Genomic DNA, 20,320 nt, shown 5'->3' with positions numbered 1-20,320 from the left:
GGAGGCAGAGATGAGGAGGGAGAGTGTTCCAGGTCTAGGGAACACCTGGTGAAAATGGGACAACTAGGTAGCACAGTGGATAAAGTGCCAGGCCTAGAGTCAGGAGGACCTGAGTTCAAATCTGGCCTCAGATACTTCCTAGCTGTATGACCTTGAATAAGTCTCTTCACCTTGTTTGCTTCAATTTCCTCATCTGTAAGATGAGCTTGAGAAGGAAACAGAAAACCATTCCAGTATCTTTACCAAGAAAACCCCTAATAAAAAGAGTCATGAAGAATCAGACACAACTGAAAACAACTGAACCACAACAAAGGAGGTCAGTATAACCCAAAGATAAAGTACATGGAAGGTATAAGAATTCTGAAAAGATAGGAAGGAACCAGGATATGAAGGGCTTTAAATAAACAGGCAGAGAATTTTATATTTTTTCCTGAAGCTGTTTGGCAACCACTGGAGTTGATTGACTAGGGAAATTACATGGTCAGGCTTGTGCTTTAGGAAGATGACTTGGATAGATGAGAAGAAAATGCACAGGAGGAAGGAGAGACTTGAAGCAGGAGGCAAACCAAAATGTGATGAAGACCTGCCCCAAGATGGTGGTGCTGCTAGAGGAGAGAAGAGACTAAGTAAGAGAGTGTTCTGAAGGTAGAAACAGCTACCTTCAGTAGTAAAGGGAAGTCATGGTGATGAGCACTTGGAAGGCTGGTAGGAGAGAGGCCAGGGAGTTGGGGGACCAGATCAGTGAAGTGGCTGCAAAATGGTTTTGTTCAGTGATTTTCAGTGCTGTCTGACTCTTCTCCACCCTACTGGGGGTTTTCTTGGCAGAAATACTGGAGTCTTTTGCCGTTTCCTTTTCCAGCTCATTTTGTGGATGAGGAAACTGAGGCAAACAGGGTTAGGTGACTTACCCAGGGTCACATGGCTAGTAAGAGTCTGACTGCAGATTGACAAAGGCCAAATCTAGAGCAATTAGATGGGGAAATGAGTGAAGCCACATCAAGGACCAAATGGGAAAATCAGAGCCTAACATGGAGCAAAAACCCTTGACCTCACCCCTCCCTGGAACCCCTCTCCATGGCAGCTCTGTAAGTTCTGGGAACTGTATATCCCAAAGGGGAATCAAATGCCCATTGGAAAGGGAGTGTTTTTTTGTTGGACTAACTATAGATTGAGGAATGAATCTTCTCTGTGTCCTTTACTGTATATCTAAAATTTTGTCTCTGTTTTATACTTTATTGGCCTCAGTGCCTGGAAAGGGAGCTAATGGACAGTCCTCAAGAGAATGTCATATACTGCTGTCACCAGGTGTTATTGGGATAATGGCTTAAAAAAACAAAAAGCTCAATTAATGAGCTGATGACCACTTTTTATGGAATCCCAGATATAGATATCCTCAGATTTTACTGGAATAAGGGTATATGAAAATGTAAGATGTACTCAAAGTGTATCTGGGCTCTTCATATGAGGAAGGAGCCCCTGTCACAAAGCTTACACATGTGATATACATGTGTATGCTATTGCTGTCCATGACAGCAGAGACTCCTCATTCTCTAAATTTTTGTGCTTTAGATAATGTGTTAAGAATTAGCACAATGTAGTGGAAAGAAGTCTGTATTGTGAGATCTGGGTTTGAATTCAGACTCTGACACTGACTAGGTGACCATGGGCAAGCCTCTGAACATTTCTCTGTCTCAGTTTCTTCACCTGTAAAATGGAGCTTTCAAAACCCATAGTACCTATCTCACAGGGCATGTTTGGGAGATGCTGCAAAGGTAGAAGAATCTCCAGGATTCGAGAAGAGATTGAATATGGATTGTGAGAGAGAGGGAGGAGTCAGGGATGACACCCAGGTTGGGAGCCTAGGTAACTGGAAGGATGGTGGTGACCTCAATAGAAACAAGGAAGTTAGGAAGAAGGGATAGTTTATAAGAGAGAAATAACGAATTTAGTTTCAGACATGCTGACTTTAGGATGTCTACAGCACATCCAGTGAAATGTATAATAGGCAGTTGGAGAGATGAAATTGGAGATCAGGAGAGAGATTAGGACTGGACAAATAGATCTGAGAATTATATAGAGATAATTAAATCCCTGGGCTTCTGTTTCCTCCCAAAACAGTAGACTGTCTAAGAAGCTCCATCCTAGTGAGCCCACAGAGTATTTAGCAGATGTGGAAGAGTCTGGAAAGCATAATAATAAATATAATAATAGCAGCTAACATTTATATAGCAATTACTATGTGCCAGGTACTGTGCTAAGAGCTTTACAATTATTGTCTCATTTGATCCTCGTAACAACCCTGAGAAGTTGGGTTATTATTATCATCTCTATTTTAGAGATGGGGAAACTGAGGCAAACAGGGATTAAGTGACTTGCCCAGGATTACCCAACTATTAAGTGTCTGATCTCAGAAAGACCTGAGTTAAAATGTGGCCTGCTGATAGAGAAGTGATGATGTGATTGTCCTGGAGAGTATTGGGAACATGACTAGAATATCTGTAATTGACTTGTTAACCATGTGGGGCCATTTGGAAGGAACCTTCAAACAGCTTTAGGGGAGATGTAGTAACCTGGTCCTGGGACAGTGAAGCCTGAGCATACTGTCTACACTTAGTGTGTAAAATGTTGGTTTAAGATGGGATTGGGAAGGTGAACTCAATGAACAATCCTTCCAACTCTAAGTCTTTGAGTCAAGGATCTGAGGTTCTCTGTGAGAACTGCAGGTTTGATTTAGTGATTTCCTTTATGTGGGAACTTCTCCAGAAAGGCAGATTGCAACTCAACTAAAATTTACACTCTTAAGGAGGTTGTCACTTGCCCACAGTCATAGAGCTAGTAAGTGGAATTGGAAGGGTGGGATTGGAACCTCAGTCTTCCTGACTGAAGATCCAACACCCCACCCAACATGCCAAGCTTTTTCTCCAAGGTAAAAACCTCAGAAGTCATCTCATCTAACCAACACATGACTGAGAATTCCCCCTCTAACACTCCCAACAAGTGGTCATCCAGCCTTCATTTGAAGACTTTGTGCCGCCTCCTGCAACAGCTCACACCATCTTTGGAAACCTCTGGTTGTTAAGAAGGCTTTCTTTGCATCAAGCTTCTCTCTCTCCAATTTCTCTATGTAGTCCCAAGGTTTGCCTTCTGAGACTAAGGAAGACAAATCTAAATCTAAATCCTCTTTCACGCAAAGGTCACCTTTCACCTCCAAGTACTTGAAGACAGCATTCTTGCTCCCCCTAAGTCATCTGTAAGCTAAATCTCCCCCATTGCTTCAGCTGACCCTCCTGTGGCGTGATCTTGAAAGCTCTTCAATATCCTGGACATCCTCTTCTGAAATTCTCCAACTTGTCAATGTCCCTTGTAAAATATGGACATCAATCCAACCATTCTGGAGAGCAACTTGGAACTATGCCTGAAGGGCTATAAAACTGTGCCTACCCTTTGACCCCAGCAATAACACTTCTATGTCTATCCCAAAGAGATCATAAAAATGGGAAAAAGACCCATGTGTACAAAATATTTATAGCAGCTCTTTTTGTGGTGGCAAAGCATGGAAACCGAGGGGATATCCATCTATTGGGGAATGGCTGAGCAAGTTATAGTATATGAATATAATGGAATACTATTGTTCCATAAGAAATGATGAGCAGCTTGAGGGAGACAAAGCTGGTGTGAGAAGAGAGATTCCCTCCCCTAAATCCTTCCCCTCCACCTGGGATAATCAGAGTTTTTGGCTAGACTCTCCTACCTACTGAGAGAGTGTGGAGTAAGGCAAAAAGAAACACACACGATGGCACTGAAACGAATTAATAAAGAACTTGGCAGTTTGGCCCATGATCCTTCAGCACAGTGTTCTGCAGGTCCAGTTCATTGGCAAGCCACAATTATGGGGTCTAATGATAACCCATATTAAGGTGGTTTATTCTTTTTGTCAATTCATTTCCCTACACACTACCCCTTCAGACTACCTAAGGTTGCATTTACAACAAGAATTTATCATCTAAACATTAACAGTAATGGCAGCATTTGTCTCAATATTCTAAGATCACAATGGTCTCCTCATTTAACTATTTCTAAAGATCTTTTATTCATTTGTTCACTGCTATATGATCCAAACCCAGATGACCCCTTAGTGCCAGAGATTGTATGGATCTATAAAACAGAGACAAATACAACACAACATCTCAAGAATGGACTCAGAAGTATGCCATATGATGCTACCTTAAAATTAGAATAACCTACATTATAACTGGAATAAACTTTAAATTATTGTTCCTTTTTTGATTTTCTTATCCAGCTACTTCCTTATCAGACCTCATCTTTTTTAATTTTATTTTTTGTTTACCTCCCTCCATTCATGCAAATGCTTGTCTGAGAAGACTTAAGTTCTTCCAGCTTTGGACAATAACTGCTTTTTGAAACTGTAAAGTAGTTACAAGAGAACAATTGCCCAAGATTCAGAATTTTTTTTTTAAAATGAAGCATGTGTATTATGTGGCCAATGTCTTCACCTAACTTGGTTATGAGACTAAAACCATTCCTTACTGCTCTAACAGATGCTGAAGATACCATCTGAGGAGGAGGGCGATGGATGCAAAATTGTTATATCAAAGGAAGCAACATTACTGTAGCAGCATCCATCTTGTTTAAGTCTTCCATTGTTATAGATTTGAGGTTTCATGATATACTTTATGCTCATAACTGATGTGGTTGGAGAATTGGTACTGAATTTATAGCATCAGCAGAACAGAAACCATGATGTATTTTATGCATGTCAATAAAGGAATGACCTGTTCTTGTTCTACAGAGAATGGAAATTGGAAGTCAAATACCCCTTGTATTCTAAAATAGGGTCTTGAATTTTTTTGTAATTTTCATTTAAATTTTGTTAGGAGGCTTGGAGCTATTAGTTAATCTATCTTCCAATATACTGTTTAATATAGCACTGAATAAATGATGCAAGTTGTCAATGGATGAGTGATCAACTAATAGCTCTGCTAGTAATTGATTTATTTTTCTTCAATAAAGTTGCAAAAACAAAAAAAAAAAAAGATGAGCAGGCTGACTTTAGAAAAGTCTTGTAAGACTTATATGAACTGATGCTGAGTGAAGTTAGCAGAACCAAGAGAACATTACACACAGTAAGAGCCACAGGGTTTTTGATAGACTTAGCCCTTCACAGCAGTGCAAGGACCTAAAACATTTTCAAAGGACTCATGATGCAAAATGCTGTCCACATCCAGAGAAAGAAGTTTAGACTCTGAATGCAGATGGAAGCAGACTGTATCCTCTCCTAGTCTTTTGTTGTTTTGCTTCTTCTTTCTCATAGTTTCTCCCGTTAGTTCTAATTCTTGTTTATATCACGACTAATGTGAAAATATGTTTTTTAAAAAACCCAATGTTTTTAGTATCACCATCCCAAATATTCATAATCTCTAAATGACTCAGATCAAGACATTTTCAAAATATCAAAGAACATAAAAATCATGTGGGAATAAAATGAGATAAATATCATCCATGTTGATATATCTACTATTGGAATTATGCTGAAGATGCTTTCAATGGGCCAACAGAGGAGAGCTGACATTTTTATTCTTTTATTTAACTAGAGAAAATAATATTTTGTCCATTTCTACAATAATATATGACATTGACTATAAAGAAACAATAGTAGGATAGGAAAAAAATAAAATATGGATGTTGCCTTCCAAGACTGGATGCATAATTCAGAGACAATCTGAATAGTACATCATGGCTGTCTCCTCCTTCATGCTCCTCTCATTGTAACTTGCCATCGTATTATTTTGGGGGCCACCTTCTTACACATACAATTTATACAATAAGAATAATTTTACAAAGAAAAACAATTTTGAAAGACTTGAGAACTTTGGTCAATGCAGTAACCCACCAGAATTCCAGAGGACCAACAATGAAGCATGCTGTCCTCTTCTGAACAGAGTAGGGATAGATTTGCAAAAAGACATATCTTAGGACACAGCCAATATGGGAATTTATATATTTTCTATAAGGGTTTTATTTTTACTTCTATTTCAAAGAGGAAGAGGGAAGGGAATAGGAGAGCCCAAAAAAGAAGAAAGAAAAAAAAGTTGCAGAAATGTTCAGTGTATTGACAGGAGAGAACAGAAGGAAGTCATAAATGAACAGAGATAAGCAGGATAACTTTAAAAGTTAGATGTTGAATTTATTGTATGGTTTGAAAGAAAGGCAAGCTGTACATAGTAGAGATTTGCAATTCATGTGGGATCCTATTTCTCTCTTCTATTACACGTACAGAAAAACTCATTTTATTTGATATTTAGTTCAGAATAATATAACTTCTTAAAACTTTTCCATGGGGAGGCAGGCATGTGATCAGGGATTTGCTTCTGGAAGAAGACATCCCACATTTTCCTGCCACAGGGATGGGAAGTAGGTTCTTTCCACTGACTATATCTAATCCTCATTCCATTTCTTTAAAATTACCAAAAAGGGACAAACTCATTCTCTCTGTCTAGTTGGTGTTAGGGTATGGGTCCCTTTTCAGGCTGGACAGGGAGAAAGGTCACTTCACCATCACCACCACCACTACCTTAGGTCTTAGAGGTGCAGAGAATAGTACATGGGTTTTTGCATTGTTTCATTTGTCCTTTTCAGTTCTAGGGACAGGTAATGGAATTCTTGGATCAGGAAGCTCTATCCATGGAGGCTTGGAACTAGGATCCCAGGCTGGATGGGAGAAAAACAAGAATAAAAGCCCAACAAGCTTTGAACTTGGCATGTGGTCTAATTGTGCTATATACGGACTGAATTAAACTGAACCTAATCCCTCTTCACTCCCCTGTATGCTTGTGCTTGCTATACCTTTGAAGTAAATGTCTCTTTTTTATTTTTTAAGAAAAAAATAGACTGCTTTTTTTTTTTAGTTTTCAACATTCATTTTTATAAGATTTTGAATTCCAAGTTTTTTTCTCCCTCTCTCCACTCCCCCCTTCCCAAGATGGCAAGCAATCTGATATAGGCTATACATGTACAATCATATTGAACATATTTCCACATTAGTCATGTTTTGAAAGAAGAATCAGAACAACAGGGAGAAACCATGAGAAAGAAAAAACAAAAAAGAGAAAACAGTATGCTTCTATCTGAATTCAGACTCTGTAGCTCTTTCTCTGGATATGGATAGATAGCTGTTTCCATCATGAGTCTTTTGGGATTGTCTTAGATCACTGTATTGCTGAGAGGATCTAAGTCTATCAAAGCTGGTCATTACACACTGTTGCTGTTACTGTGCACACTGTTCTCCTGGTTCTGCTAACTTCACTCAGCATCAGTTCATACAAGTCTTTCCAGGTTTTTCTGAAATCCACCTGCTCATCATTTCTTACAAAACAATAGCATTCCATTACTTTTATGTACCATAACTTGTTCAGCCATTCCTCAAATTGATGGGCATCCTTTAAATGTCTCTGTAAAACCCAATCAGACTGTTAAGTGATTAAATGGAACTAGGGTGCTAGGGATCCCTAAAATTGAAGAAACACAATTAATAAGCATCTTGAGCTAACAGCAAAGACTATACACTTCCTTCCAGCTCCCTTAAAAGTACTAAAGGGTGAAAAGCTAACCCATCTGGCCCTCAGACAACGTGGCCAGAGTAGTCATTGTTACACTTACATATTACCTCCCTTCCCATACTCCTTAGTCCAGTTATTTGATCTTTTTGTGGTTGGTTACTTATACCTACCAACTCCATGCCTTTGCACTAGCTGGTCCCATGTTTGCAAAGATCTCCCTCCACACTTCTGCCTTTTGGAATAACAGTTTCCCTCAAAATTCAGTTCAAGCACCATCAATTCAGGAGGTAGTTTCCAGTGCCTGTCCCCATTCTACTCCCTACCAGCTTCTACTACTTTGCTCTGTCCCACCCCCTAGATTAATCTATATCTGTTTTATACATATTTCCATAAAGTACTCCATCCAGATATCCTCACTGCTAACCAGTCACAGGCTCACAGATTGGGTCGTCCAAAGGTGGTTGCTACCCAAAGGATTCCAGGATGGTTAACCTGAGAGGACCCACTCCTAACACTATATAGTTTATGAGCCTTCACTGGCATAATTCTTATTAACAGGCAACCAGTAGACACAAATAGCCTTTAGCAAAAGAATTCACTTAGTAAAAGCGGTGGCTATAACATATTCCTCACAAGGAAATCTAGGGCACATTTTCCCACAGTGACACACAGTGAATGTCCAAGGTGAGAACAGGCACAGACTTCAGACCCAGTGGTATTAAGATGCATGTTCAGGGAACACATGTGCTAAGGAAGTTATGTTTATTTTCTCCCCTTTTAGAATGTAAGCATCTTTGATGAGGGGTTTGTGCTTAGGCCCCAACCCTAAGATCATGTCTCTGGAAGCCTCTCAGTCTCTCAGCAGGCTCCTGTCCTGTGACAAAATGTTCCCTTGTTGCAGACCTAACTTTGTTATTAGAATAGGCATGGGGCTCCAGGCCCAAGGATTTTTGTCCCTGGCTGTCCCAAGGACTTCTGCTTGAGCCAGATCCCCAAGGTGCAGGCCTCTGGCAGCTAAACAGAAAACTGTGTTTTCTCCCTCAGTCTGCATTAACAAAGTTATCTGTGCAGACTCCATGCATTTTCCCATCAAGAGATTGTAGGCACCTGTTCCCAAAGACACCTAGACCCCCTATATATCCCTTGGAATCCCTAGATTACCTAATTAGCATCCATGGAATTCTTTTCCCTTGTCCCTTTTCCACATAAGCCTGAGCACCATCCTCATTCTCTCGAAGGTTCCCTAAGGACCCTTGCCCACTTTTGCTAAAGCATTTCAATAAACATTTTCCACTTAACTAAGAGAAGGCTTGAGTGTGTGAATTCATTCTAGGCCTTCGTTCTTCTGCCTTGGCATGTTCAGGGTACCAGTCCCCCCAAACCACTTCATCTTGAAGGCAGGAACTGCATTTGCCTTTGCCTCCCCAGCACCCAGTACCATACATGGCACATTATATGCACTTAATAAGTGTTTATTTATTGATGAATGGATCTACAGCATTCTCATCTGTAAGACTAATAACTCTGTCAGGAAGGAAAATTAAATTAGTCTGGGACCACCTGTTTTTAAGGAAGCAATGCTGGCTCTTGGTGATCAATCCTTTTCTCTCTTTGTTCCTTTGATAAGGTAAGGTTAAATTTTTCAGGGAATCAGTCAAAATTGCTATAGTCCTGAGGTCTTATTAATTTTTGGGTTTTTTATTATGAACTTAACAAACTTCAAATAAATACAAACATTTCTGTTTTCCAAGAGCAATGAATATGTACGTGACACAGCGAATGCTTATTATATATAGCTTTTCCCTGTTTGCAAGACAATGTAGCATGATGGTTAGTGACATCCTCTTAGAGCCAGGGAAGCCTGAGTTCAAATCTTGTCTCTGAGCTATGATGTTAATTAGAGTTAAAGATCTTCTCATTAATAGGCCTCACCTGAAGCCCATTAAGGGAAACTTTTGTTAATTTCAATGAGGCACTGAGTCAGGAGGATCATGATGCCCTCTGGCTCTGAAAAGTGAGGTTTTATTTTGGGGGCTTACCCTTTGGAAGAAGGTTCATGTGCCATATGAGACTCTGGGTACATTCTCCCTGGTAGCTATGTATGTATGTAATGGTTAGACAGCTGGATCTGTCTGTTGATTTGTGATGTATATAATGCTTACAGTCAGACAGTTGGAAACCTTGTCTGTTGGTCCTTATTTCTCTGCTTATATTTTCTCTTTTGGTAAATGTAATTTAAAAAGATTGTTGACCCCTCAAAAGTTGCTTTCCTTTTAGAAAAGCAGATCCAAGAATCTATGCAACAGACCCTCCTGTGTTTGCTGGGGTGCTTACTACCACAATTGCATATGAGTTATATGACCCTGGGCAAGTCATTCAATGTCTTAGTGGCCCCAGGAAACTCTCTAAGACTATGTACATGGCTAATATGGAAATATGTTTGGCATGACCTCACCTGTATAATTGAAATCAAATTCAGTTTTCTCAAAGAAGGGGGAGGAACGAAAGAGAGGAAGAGAATTTGGAGCTCAATATTTTAAAAAATGATTGTTAAAAATTCGTTTACATGTAATTGAGAAATACTTAATAAAATAAAGAAAAAAGACCATATGTTTTAGCAAAGGTAAAAATCTGCATTGGCAGAGAGTGGGAACCTCATTCAGCACCAGTGAAATCCCAGGTACAGTCCTACTCCCTGTCCTAACATAATAGCATCAACATTGCCCTGCTAATCTCTTTTGAACTCTCTTCTGTATGTTCTTGTAAAGTTCCATGGATGCTCTTTTCTTCTTATTTTTCCTTTTATGACTCCCTCCTTCCTCTCCTTCTGGGCAAATCCCTGTAAAGGCCCTCCCTCTTATCACATCTCTGACCTTTAACTTACAGAGTCCTCTGTTTGAAGAACTGTCATTTTTACCTTCTCCTCTCTCTCCCATTCCCTATTATCATTGAAAGATTGTCACACTATGGGTGCCTCCCCAATCATGCCCACCAGTCTTCAGCACTATAAGATGCCATTGACTAGAATTTGCCAAGAGCAGCTGGTGCTCTCATCTCATCTCCTGCCTTTCCGTGAGTCTGAGTTCCCTCCTAGCTACTTTTGTTCCATCCTTTCTAATCTAAAGTTTATTCTTCTTATAAGAGGGAACACAAAAATGAAAGCTCAGTAGAGAGAGCTTCCTTCTCTCAGATATCTCTTAACATCAGCCAATGCATTCCTCCCAGTCAACTTTCATCTTTGATCTCACTCCCCAAACAAAAAAGAAAAAAGCTTTTTTTTTTTCCAGCTATGTAAAGTCTTTTGGGTCCATTCTCCATCATCTGTTCTTGCTTCTATATATGCAGTAAACAAACAAACTTGGACAAGGGTGGAAAAACTGAATTTTGACAAACCCAGCTAGGCAAGAACATGAGCAACACTACCCTACATTTTGATAACCCTATTTCAATATAATCGGTTTTCTTTGGAATCTTATGTATTTTATTTTATGCATTGAAAAACATTATTTTAAGAAGAGGTTCATAAACTTCACCAGACTACACAAGGGGTCTGTGCCGGAGTGTGCTAGAGTTGTGTGAGCATTTACACCAAATGCTACAAATCAGGATTGGGTTTTCTGTTTCATTGATTTTTTTTTCTAGATTTAAGAAAACGATGGAGAAAATGCTGATGATACAGATTAAACTTAAAAGTCTATCATGCATATGTCTTGTTTTCCCAGAATGCTGGTTGTTAAGCATTTACCAGTACACCAAAAAGGCTAAGAAATCATCCCATGACTCAGTTTCACCAGACTGCCAAAAGAGGTCTATGGTCAGAAATCTTTGGTCTAAAAGAATTCCAAGATGGAGTTGTCACTTCCCTCCAAATTTTCTTTTTTAATATTTTTTTTTTAATTTTGAGGTCCAAATTCTCTCCCTCCCCCACTCATTGAGAAGGCAAACAATATCTTATCGATTATATATGTGAAGCCATGCAAGACATTTCTCCATGCCCCCAAGTTTTCCATCATTCTGCTTTAGTAACTAACTCTTCTATGCTGGTGAAAAGCAAGTCCAGAATAACAGGTCCCTCTCATCCCTTCTCTGTCTTCTGAAGAATGAAACGATTAGTAAGGCAAACCAAGAAGGCATTAGCAGCTCTGCTTTTGGGAGAGAATCCCAGCAGGGGCTGGTTAATTTAAGTACCCCATCAAAACTATAGGATTAGAGAACCACAGAATTAGAGCTAGAAGGGGCCTCAAAAGCCATTTACTCTAACTCACTAATTTTTCATATGAGGAAAGTGAGGACCAGGAAAGCAAATATGTTGCCCAAAAAGTTAATCCACCAAGAGATACTCAAGTCTCACTATTGACCAACCAGTGTGATAAGTTCCAGCCGTACAAAGATGAGGGTGAAATAGTCCCTGTACTCCCAAAGCTAACATTCTAATGGGGCAGACGAAGTTTAAATATGAGGATGAAGAGACTATATGCAAAAGGAATACCAGGTGGTTACGGGAGGGAGGGCACTAGAAGCCACCGGGGAGTCAGAAAAGGCTTCATGCAAATACTAGTGCTTGAGCTGAGATGTAAAGGAAACCAAGGTTTTCAAGGGGAAGGAGAAAGAAGGGAGAGCATTCCAGGCATGGGGGGAAACCAATTCAAAAACATGGAGATGGTGGGTGGAGAGCTGTGTGTGTGGAACAGGAAGAAAGCTAAGACAGCCAGACTGTGGAGGACACAGAGGGTTGTAATGTATAAGAAGCCTGGAAAGGTTGGAAGACCCTGGTTTGTGAGGAACTTTAAATGCCAAAAAGAGGAGTTTATATGTGAGAGATAGATAGATAGTGTGTATACAAAAACATACATATTTTATCTATATGTATATTTATATAATATGTATTTCTCTATATGCATGTATATATATGTTTTATATGTATGTATGTGTATAGATGTGTGCATGTGTATATATACATGTAGACAAATAGATAGATAGATAGATAGATAGATAGATAGATAGTGTGTATATATGTCCACATGTAAGATAGGTCATCCATATAGATTGTCTAAATGAATAGGTGCAACTCATGGGTTGCATGGACAGAGCTAGAATCTAGCCCCCTCCTCTCCAAGGAAGACTTCGATTTCCATCCTGAGGGGAGCAAAAGAAGAGCTTTGGTTGGGCGCTTGCTCCTTCCTTTGCCTATGTACAAGAGGGGTACGAGGCTAGAATTTTATCTGACCCTCAGAATTGGTCCTGTAGGGGTAGGAGTCTGGTTGAGAAGGAAAGTTTCCTCCCAGGCCACTCTGAAGGGGGATGGTAGACCCTAGTTTACACTTACCAGCTTAGCTCTTTCCTGGCAAAGACAAGATACTCAAAAGACCACTACAAATAGCAAATAGTAACCAAGTCCATTTATCCAAGCAAACAGAAAATGGAAAATGGAGAAGTTATACTATAGAATAGAATGTACTAAGGAATATTCAAGCCTAAATGGACTCTTTACCTCAGGGAGGTCCAGGAGGCATGTTGGAGATGAAGTCATTCAGTCAATAAGTATTTATTAATTGCCTTCTATAGGTCAGGCATTGCGCTAAGTGCTGAGGATGTGCTAATGGAACTCACAGTCTAATGAGGGAAACAATAGACAAACAACTATGGACGAACAAATTATATATGGAATAAACTGGAAAATATCAACAGAAGGAAGGCCCTAGAATTAAGAGGGGTTAAGAAAGGCTTCCTGGAGAAGGAGAGATTTTTTTAAAATTTTAATATTTTATTTTCCCCCGATTACATGTAAGAACAATTAACATTCATTTAAAAAAATGTTTGATAGCAGTTCTTTTTGTGCTGGCAAGAACTGGAAATTGAGGGGATGCCCATCCATTGGGGAATGACTGAACAAGTTGTGGTATATGAATACTATTGAGCTATAAGAAATGATGAACAGGCAGATTTCAGAAAATCTGAAAAGACTTATATAAACAGATGCTGAGTGAAGTGAGCAGAACCAGGAGAACATCATCCACAGTAAGAGCCTCAGTGTTCGAGGACTGTTTTTGATAGACTTAACCTTTCACAGCAATGTAAGGACCTAAAACATTTCCAAAGGATTCATGACACGAAATGCCTTCCGCATCCAGAGAAAGAACTATGGAGTTGGAACACAGAATGAAGCAGACTATTTTCTCTTTTGTTATGTTTTGTTTTATTTTTTCTCATGGTTTCTCCCATTTGTTTTAATTCTTCTATGCAACATGACTCATGTGAAAATGTGTTTAATAAGAATGTATGTGTAGAGCCCATATAAGATTGCATGCTATCTTAGGGAGCGAGAAAATTTAAAACTTATGGAAGTGATTGTTGAAAACTGAAAACAAATTAATTTTTAAAATTTTCTTTTGAGTTCTAAATTCTCTCCCTACCTCCCCTCCCCCTCATTGAGATAGCACGCAATTTAATATAGGTTATACATGTGCAGTCATGCAAAACACATTTCCATGTTAGTCATATTGTGAAAGAAAACAGATTTTAAAAACAAGAAAAATAAAGAAAGTAAAACTTTGATCTGCTTTCAGGTTCCATTAGTTCTTTCTCTGGAGATGGACAGCATTTTTTATCATAGGTCCTAGAAAGTAAGATTTTGCTGTTCGTCCTTTTTCAAAGAGGACCAATGATATCAAAAGGGTGATACATCTGTCGACTTTCAAGAGAACTGGATTTAAGTGAGGCAGGGCTGTGCAAAGTCATCGGCCCCACTCTCTCCTCCAGAGCCATCGGAGTCCAGCAACAAGATGTCAGGACAATTGATGGTGGCCCTGGATGCAGTAGGAGACGTTGACTTTGAGCTAAGGTCTTTCTCAGGTCTCAGTTTATCTAAGGCAACACCTATTTAGTGATTAAAGACCAGGTAAAAATAGAGACTAAAGAGGGCCGAGTTTGACTTCTGAAAAGAGTCAATCCGAGAGGGGAAGACCCTCAGGGTTTCTGTTCAGAACCTAGAAGGTGAGATTTTAACAGGGAATGAAGGAGGTGGAGACAAAGAGGGAGAGCATTCCAGGCATGGGAGGCAGTCAGTGACAATGCCTAGAGTGGGGAGATGTTGAAGACTTTTGAAGATGGAGCTTCTCTCTTCACTTGTCTTTATCTTTATTTTTTGTGTGTTTCATTGTTTTTCTTAATAGCCATTTTTAAAAAATTGAGTTCCAAATTTTCCTCCCTCTCCTCCACCCACTGAGAAGGCAAGCAGCACGATATCAATTATCTGTGCGAAGTCATGCAGAATTTCCATGATAGTCATGTGGGGGAAAAATAATAAAAAGCAAGAAACAGGAAGTGGGAAAAACTATGCTTTTTGAAGCTTTTATGCATTTTCCATCCTGGGTCCTTTGGAATTGTCTTGGATTGCTCAGAGTAGCTAATTCTTTCACAACTGACAGTCATTATAATATTGCTGTTACTGTGTACAGTGTTCTCCCGGATCTGCTCACTTCACTTGTCTTTAGAACCACATATCTCTCTTGGAAACACTGGAACCAACTTCATCTTTTGCCTGGGTGCGCGCGACTTCTCTCCATCCATCCAGAATCATGGTCTCTTCGGGCAGCAAAGTGGTGGGTACCATCATACATGGAGCAGTAGGCCTGGAGTCAGGAAGACTCTTCCTGAATTCAAATCTAGCCTCGTATACCTACTAGCTGTGTGACCCTGGGCAAGTCACTTAACCCTGTTTGCCTCAGTTTCCTCATCTGTCAAACAAGGCAGAGGAGGAAATGGTGAACCACTCCAGTGTCTTTGCCAAAAAAACTCTAAATGGGGTCAAGAATATGGGATCCTGACTGCACAAGAAAAAGATCCCTTCAACCTAAGATCAAGCAGCACTTTTTGCATGAGATCTTCCTCAATTCCCAGAGTTGTTAGTACCCTCCTCCCAAATAAAGGTTAAAATATATATTTTATGTCCTTTGTATGTGTTTTGTGTGCCCGATTCTATCTCCTGTCACCGTAGAATGCCACAGTCCTCTCTGAGGGCAAGGGCTATTATCCTCAGCCTTCAGAACTTGATAAATGCTTGTCAAATTAAATGTAGTCTATATAATGATCTCAGCGCTGATCTTACCCATGCTGTTGCTTCAAAGGGTTAACATCTAAATGCTGAAATTATACCCAAGCATTTATCCCCTTTCCCTGTCAAATTGCCTAATTGATCTCCCTGGATCTAGGCCTGGGAGTTCAGTCAACTGACTGACCTACTATTGCCCCAATAAAGTATTCCACATAAGAGAACTGTGTCAGCCAAAGGGCAAACCATGATATTTAAAAAGGAACATTTGATTGGGGATAACAACTATCAAATTCTCTGTTTCACAAAGTTCTTTTTTTTATTTTGTCTCCTTTTCTGACTGCTAATACTATTTTTAAGAATTTATTTTATTTATAGTTTTTGGAATAAAACAAGAATTTCTGTAACACAGAACAATAAAAAGATGTTTATACATGAGATTTCAAACCTACTATGTATACCTGACTATTCCTTTGTAATTTACAATAAATTAATGATGTATAAAAAAAAAAAAAAAAAAGGAACATTTGGATATTGTCACAGTCTCCTGGAAATCTCCAAAACTCAGCTCTGCAGCCACCAGGTAGAGCTATTTTAGGCAGGTGGGGGGCTCCACAGTGCACAGAATGCTGGACTTGCGTGTCAGGAAGACTCAAGTTCAAATCCAGCCTCAGACACTTACTACCTGGATGACGCTGGGCAACCAACCTCTGTCTCAGTTTCTTCAACTGCAAATGAGGATCGTAATAGCCCCTCTCTCTTAAGGTTCTTGTGAGGATCAAAGGAGAGAATATTTGTAAAGCACTTAGCACGCAGTAGGTTCTTAATCAACACATGTTTCCTTTCCTTCCATCTCCATTCAGCCTGCAGATAACTGGCTCGTGATATAACTGACCTTGAATCCCTAGTGATCTGAAGCTGACTGTGCTTCCTTCACCAAATCAGGGCAAGCTAGAGTCTGGGATGACTGAGAATGCTTGGAAAGTCCCCACCGCAGGTGAGGTCTGATTCGAACGGGTCTGGTGTATTCATAGACCAATTTAACAGTTTGCAGAAAGAGTATTTACTTAGCAAAAGAATGTCAAGGATCAGCAAGGATATAAAATTGGTTCAGACAGATGTGTGGCTCTCTGCCCCCACCCCCCACCCCCATCTCCATACTTGAAACAAGGCTGGTCAGGAGGGTGTGATTTAATCAATCGATAGGCATTTATTAAGTGCCCACTGTGTGCTAAACACTGGAGGTACAAAAAGAGGCAAAAGACAGATTCATTTACAATCTAATGGGGGGAAACATGCAAATACATATGTATAAAGCAAGCTCTATTCAGGATAGATCAGGACTAATCAAGAGAAGGAAGGTACTAGAATTGAAGAGGGGCTGGAGAAGGCTTCCTGTCCAAGGGGGGATTTTAGTTGGGACTTGAAGCCAGGGAAGTCAGTAGTCAGAGTGGAGGGGGAGAAAGTTCCAGGCATGGGAGACAGTGGGAAAGAATGCCCAGAGCTGAGAGACGAAGGATCTTGGTCACACAACATTCAGGAGGCCAATGTCACAAGAGGAGGTAGGAAAGGACTAAGTGACTCTTAATACAGTAGGACATCTGACAGGTGGGAGGCAAATTGACCCCTTGGCTGACTAAAAGTAATAAAAATGAAGATATTACCAGACTATTTTACAATTCAGTATTATTTTTCAAATTTGGTGCTAGTTAAAAAAAAAAAAGCAGAAAATTAAATCACAGGAACAAACCATGTAAGTACAAACCAGAAGCAATTGAAAACAGCCCTAGAATGTAAACTAATTAAGCAAGGATGCCCTCCTTAGGGACTGCTGAGAAAGCTGAAAAGCAATTTGGCAGAAATAAGTTTTGGATTAGAATCTTGTACCATATACTGCCACAATAAATTTCAAATAGATTCCACCTAAATGTTCAAGGTCACATCAAAAGACACTATCTGCATCCAGAGAAAGAGCTGATAAATAGAAGTATGTATAGAAGAATTTTACATATATGTATGTGTGTATATGTATACAGATATGTATGTGTGTGTATGTATATACATTTGTGTCTAATGGTAGCCATCTCTAGGGTAGGGTGGGAGAGGGTAGAAAAAAAGAAAAAATTATAAGATAAGTGTTGTATATTTGAACAGAATAGCAAGTTGTTCTAAGCAGATTTGCAATTTTATGTACAATCATCTTTTTATTGTAGTACATTATGGAAATGTTTGTTTTATTTCATAAATATGTATTAGTGTAAAAAATAAAAGGAAAAAAGAAAGAACTGACAAATAGACATGTGTAGAGTGATTTTACATTTATGTGTATGTACATATATATGTGTGTGTGTGTGTGTGTGTATACATATTTGTGTCTAATGGTAGCCATTTCTAGGGCAAGATGGGGGGAAGGAAAAAAAGAGGTCAAAAGAAAGTTACATGATAATTTTATTATATATTTAAAAGAGACGGCAAGTTGTACATAATAGACTTGCAATTTCATGTGCAATCATCTTTTTTTCCCCTATTCCACTGTGTTAAAGTAATGTTTGTTTTATTTAAGTTCAGAATAAAATAAATATTTATGTGAAAAAAATAAAGAATGGAAGAAGGTGTCTTTCACATCTCTTGTGCTACTTATTCCATATTGGATATTGATAATTCAAAAGAAGGGCCTGGACTTGAAGTCAAGAAAAGACCTGACCTCAAATTCTGCAAACACTTACTAGCTGTGCGATGCCGGGTAATTCACTCAACCTCTCTGGACCTCAGTTTCCCCATTAGTCAGATGACCTCTAAGATTGCTTGCAGCTCTAAATGTACAATTCTATGATTCCTTTCACCCTAGAACTCTTCTTCTCACATTCTCTCCATCTCCTGGTACTCTTTTAGCTTTACAAAAATTTTAATTGTATTTTTTAAATTATGAACTCAGCATCAAATGAGCCTGAACATTTCAATATAGAAAGAATAGAAAAGAGGACTATATGTGAAACTGTGAGTGGCTATTAGTTTTTAAAATGTTACATTTAACATAATAGTACCAATGCTGCCCTGCTTGTCTCTGTCCCATTCTAAGTTTCCTTCTGTTCTCCACATTAAAAATAAAAAAGTTCCATGGATCTTCTTTTTTATCTTCTTTTTTTTTTTTTTGCTTCACCATCACTACCTACCAACTCTGTCCCCCTCCGAATAGATTCCCTTCCTTATAAGTGGGAAGGATAGTCAAGCAACATAAATGGATACATTATCTATTCATGTATGTCTCACTCTGTACCCCTAGTCCACCACCTCTCCACCAAGAGGCAGGAGGCATGCTTCTTTATCAGTTTTCTGAAGGGACAACTGGTCACTGCGCCAAACAGAGCTCTGAAGTCTTTCAAAGTTGTTTTTCTTTACAATGTTATTATATAAATTATTCTCCTGGTTGTGTTCATGTCATTCAACATCAGTTCACACAAGTCTTTCTATGTCTCTCTGAATGTATCCCTTTTGTAATTTCTTGTGGAGAAATAATATCCCATTCCATTCACATATTATAATTTGTTCAACCGTTTCCCAGTTGATACTTTGTTTCCAGTTTTTTGTTGTAACAAAAAGTTATGTTACTAATATTTTGTGCATATGGGATCTTTCCCCCTTTCTTCGACAACTCTTTGGGGTATGCCCTTGGTAGTGGGATCCCTCAGTCAAAGAACAGGCACAGTCTAGTAAATTATTAAATATGACTCCAAGGTTTTGTGGATGTTTTGTTATTTCGGTTGTCTCCAACTCTTCATGCCCCCATTTGGCAGATACTGGAGTGGTTTGCTATTTCCTTCCCAAGTTCATTTTATAGGTGAGGAAACTGAGTTAAACAGAGCTAAGTGACTAGCCCAGGATGACACATCTAGGAAGTATCTGAGGTTGTTGGACTTCAACTCCTGGAGATGTCTTCCTGCTTCCAAGCCCACCTAGCTGCCTTCTATGTTTGACACAGAGTAGGGACTTAATCAATGCATATTAATCAATTCTAGATGGTCTCTGAACCTCCCTTACCCTTATAGCGTTCAGCGGCAAACTTCCTCACATTTTAAACAGGAGGAAGCTATTCTTTCTATTTGCATCACAGAGCTTCATAAAACCTACGCAAACAAGAAACATTATCACGGAAATCCAAGTTCACCAGACAAGGGGAGAGAGGCTGCAGTTTCTTCCCCTTTGACTCACTAGCACTACCATGTGGACAGGAGAAGCCACGACAGTTGGCGACAAAACAAGCACCTGATAGCAATATATTTCCAAAAACTTAAGAACTCTAACCAGGCTGCAATAACTTATCACGTCTTAATAGAGAGGTAACGAACTCAGCATGGAGGATGAGCTGCATTTTTCAATATGGCTAAGCGCAAAAAGGTTTTTTCCTTCTCAATAGCAGGTGGACGGTGGGCAGGGGAGAAAAATGCTTGCTAAAAAAATGTAATACAAAAAATATCTGATTATCCATGAGATTTTTAAAAAGCAACTTGACAGAAAAATAGTTGAAAAGGGTGACTAGAACTGTAATTTCTTGTAAGAAACTTCCAGAGTTAATTTTCTAGTCCGAAACCCATTTTCAAGCGCTCGGACTTTCTTCAGATACGACCACGCGAATGACAAGCTTGATTTATATTGGGAAGAGCAAAAATCCTTTTCTTTTCTCTAACCGAGGAGA

At 39.2% G+C, this 20,320-nt stretch overlaps 1 pseudogene; it reads left to right on the top strand.

The window, feature by feature from the left end:
- Positions 1 to 3,793: 3,793 nt before the first annotated feature.
- LOC140508594 (ubiquitin-conjugating enzyme E2 D3-like) lies at positions 3,794 to 4,218 on the top strand (annotated as a pseudogene).
- Positions 4,219 to 20,320: the final 16,102 nt, after the last annotated feature.

Source organism: Notamacropus eugenii, chromosome 5, assembly GCF_028372415.1.
Source record: "Notamacropus eugenii isolate mMacEug1 chromosome 5, mMacEug1.pri_v2, whole genome shotgun sequence".
Taxonomy (NCBI): domain Eukaryota; kingdom Metazoa; phylum Chordata; class Mammalia; order Diprotodontia; family Macropodidae; genus Notamacropus; species Notamacropus eugenii.
The sequence above is the reverse complement of the archived record's forward strand: the minus strand, read 5'-3'. Positions and strand labels throughout refer to the sequence as shown.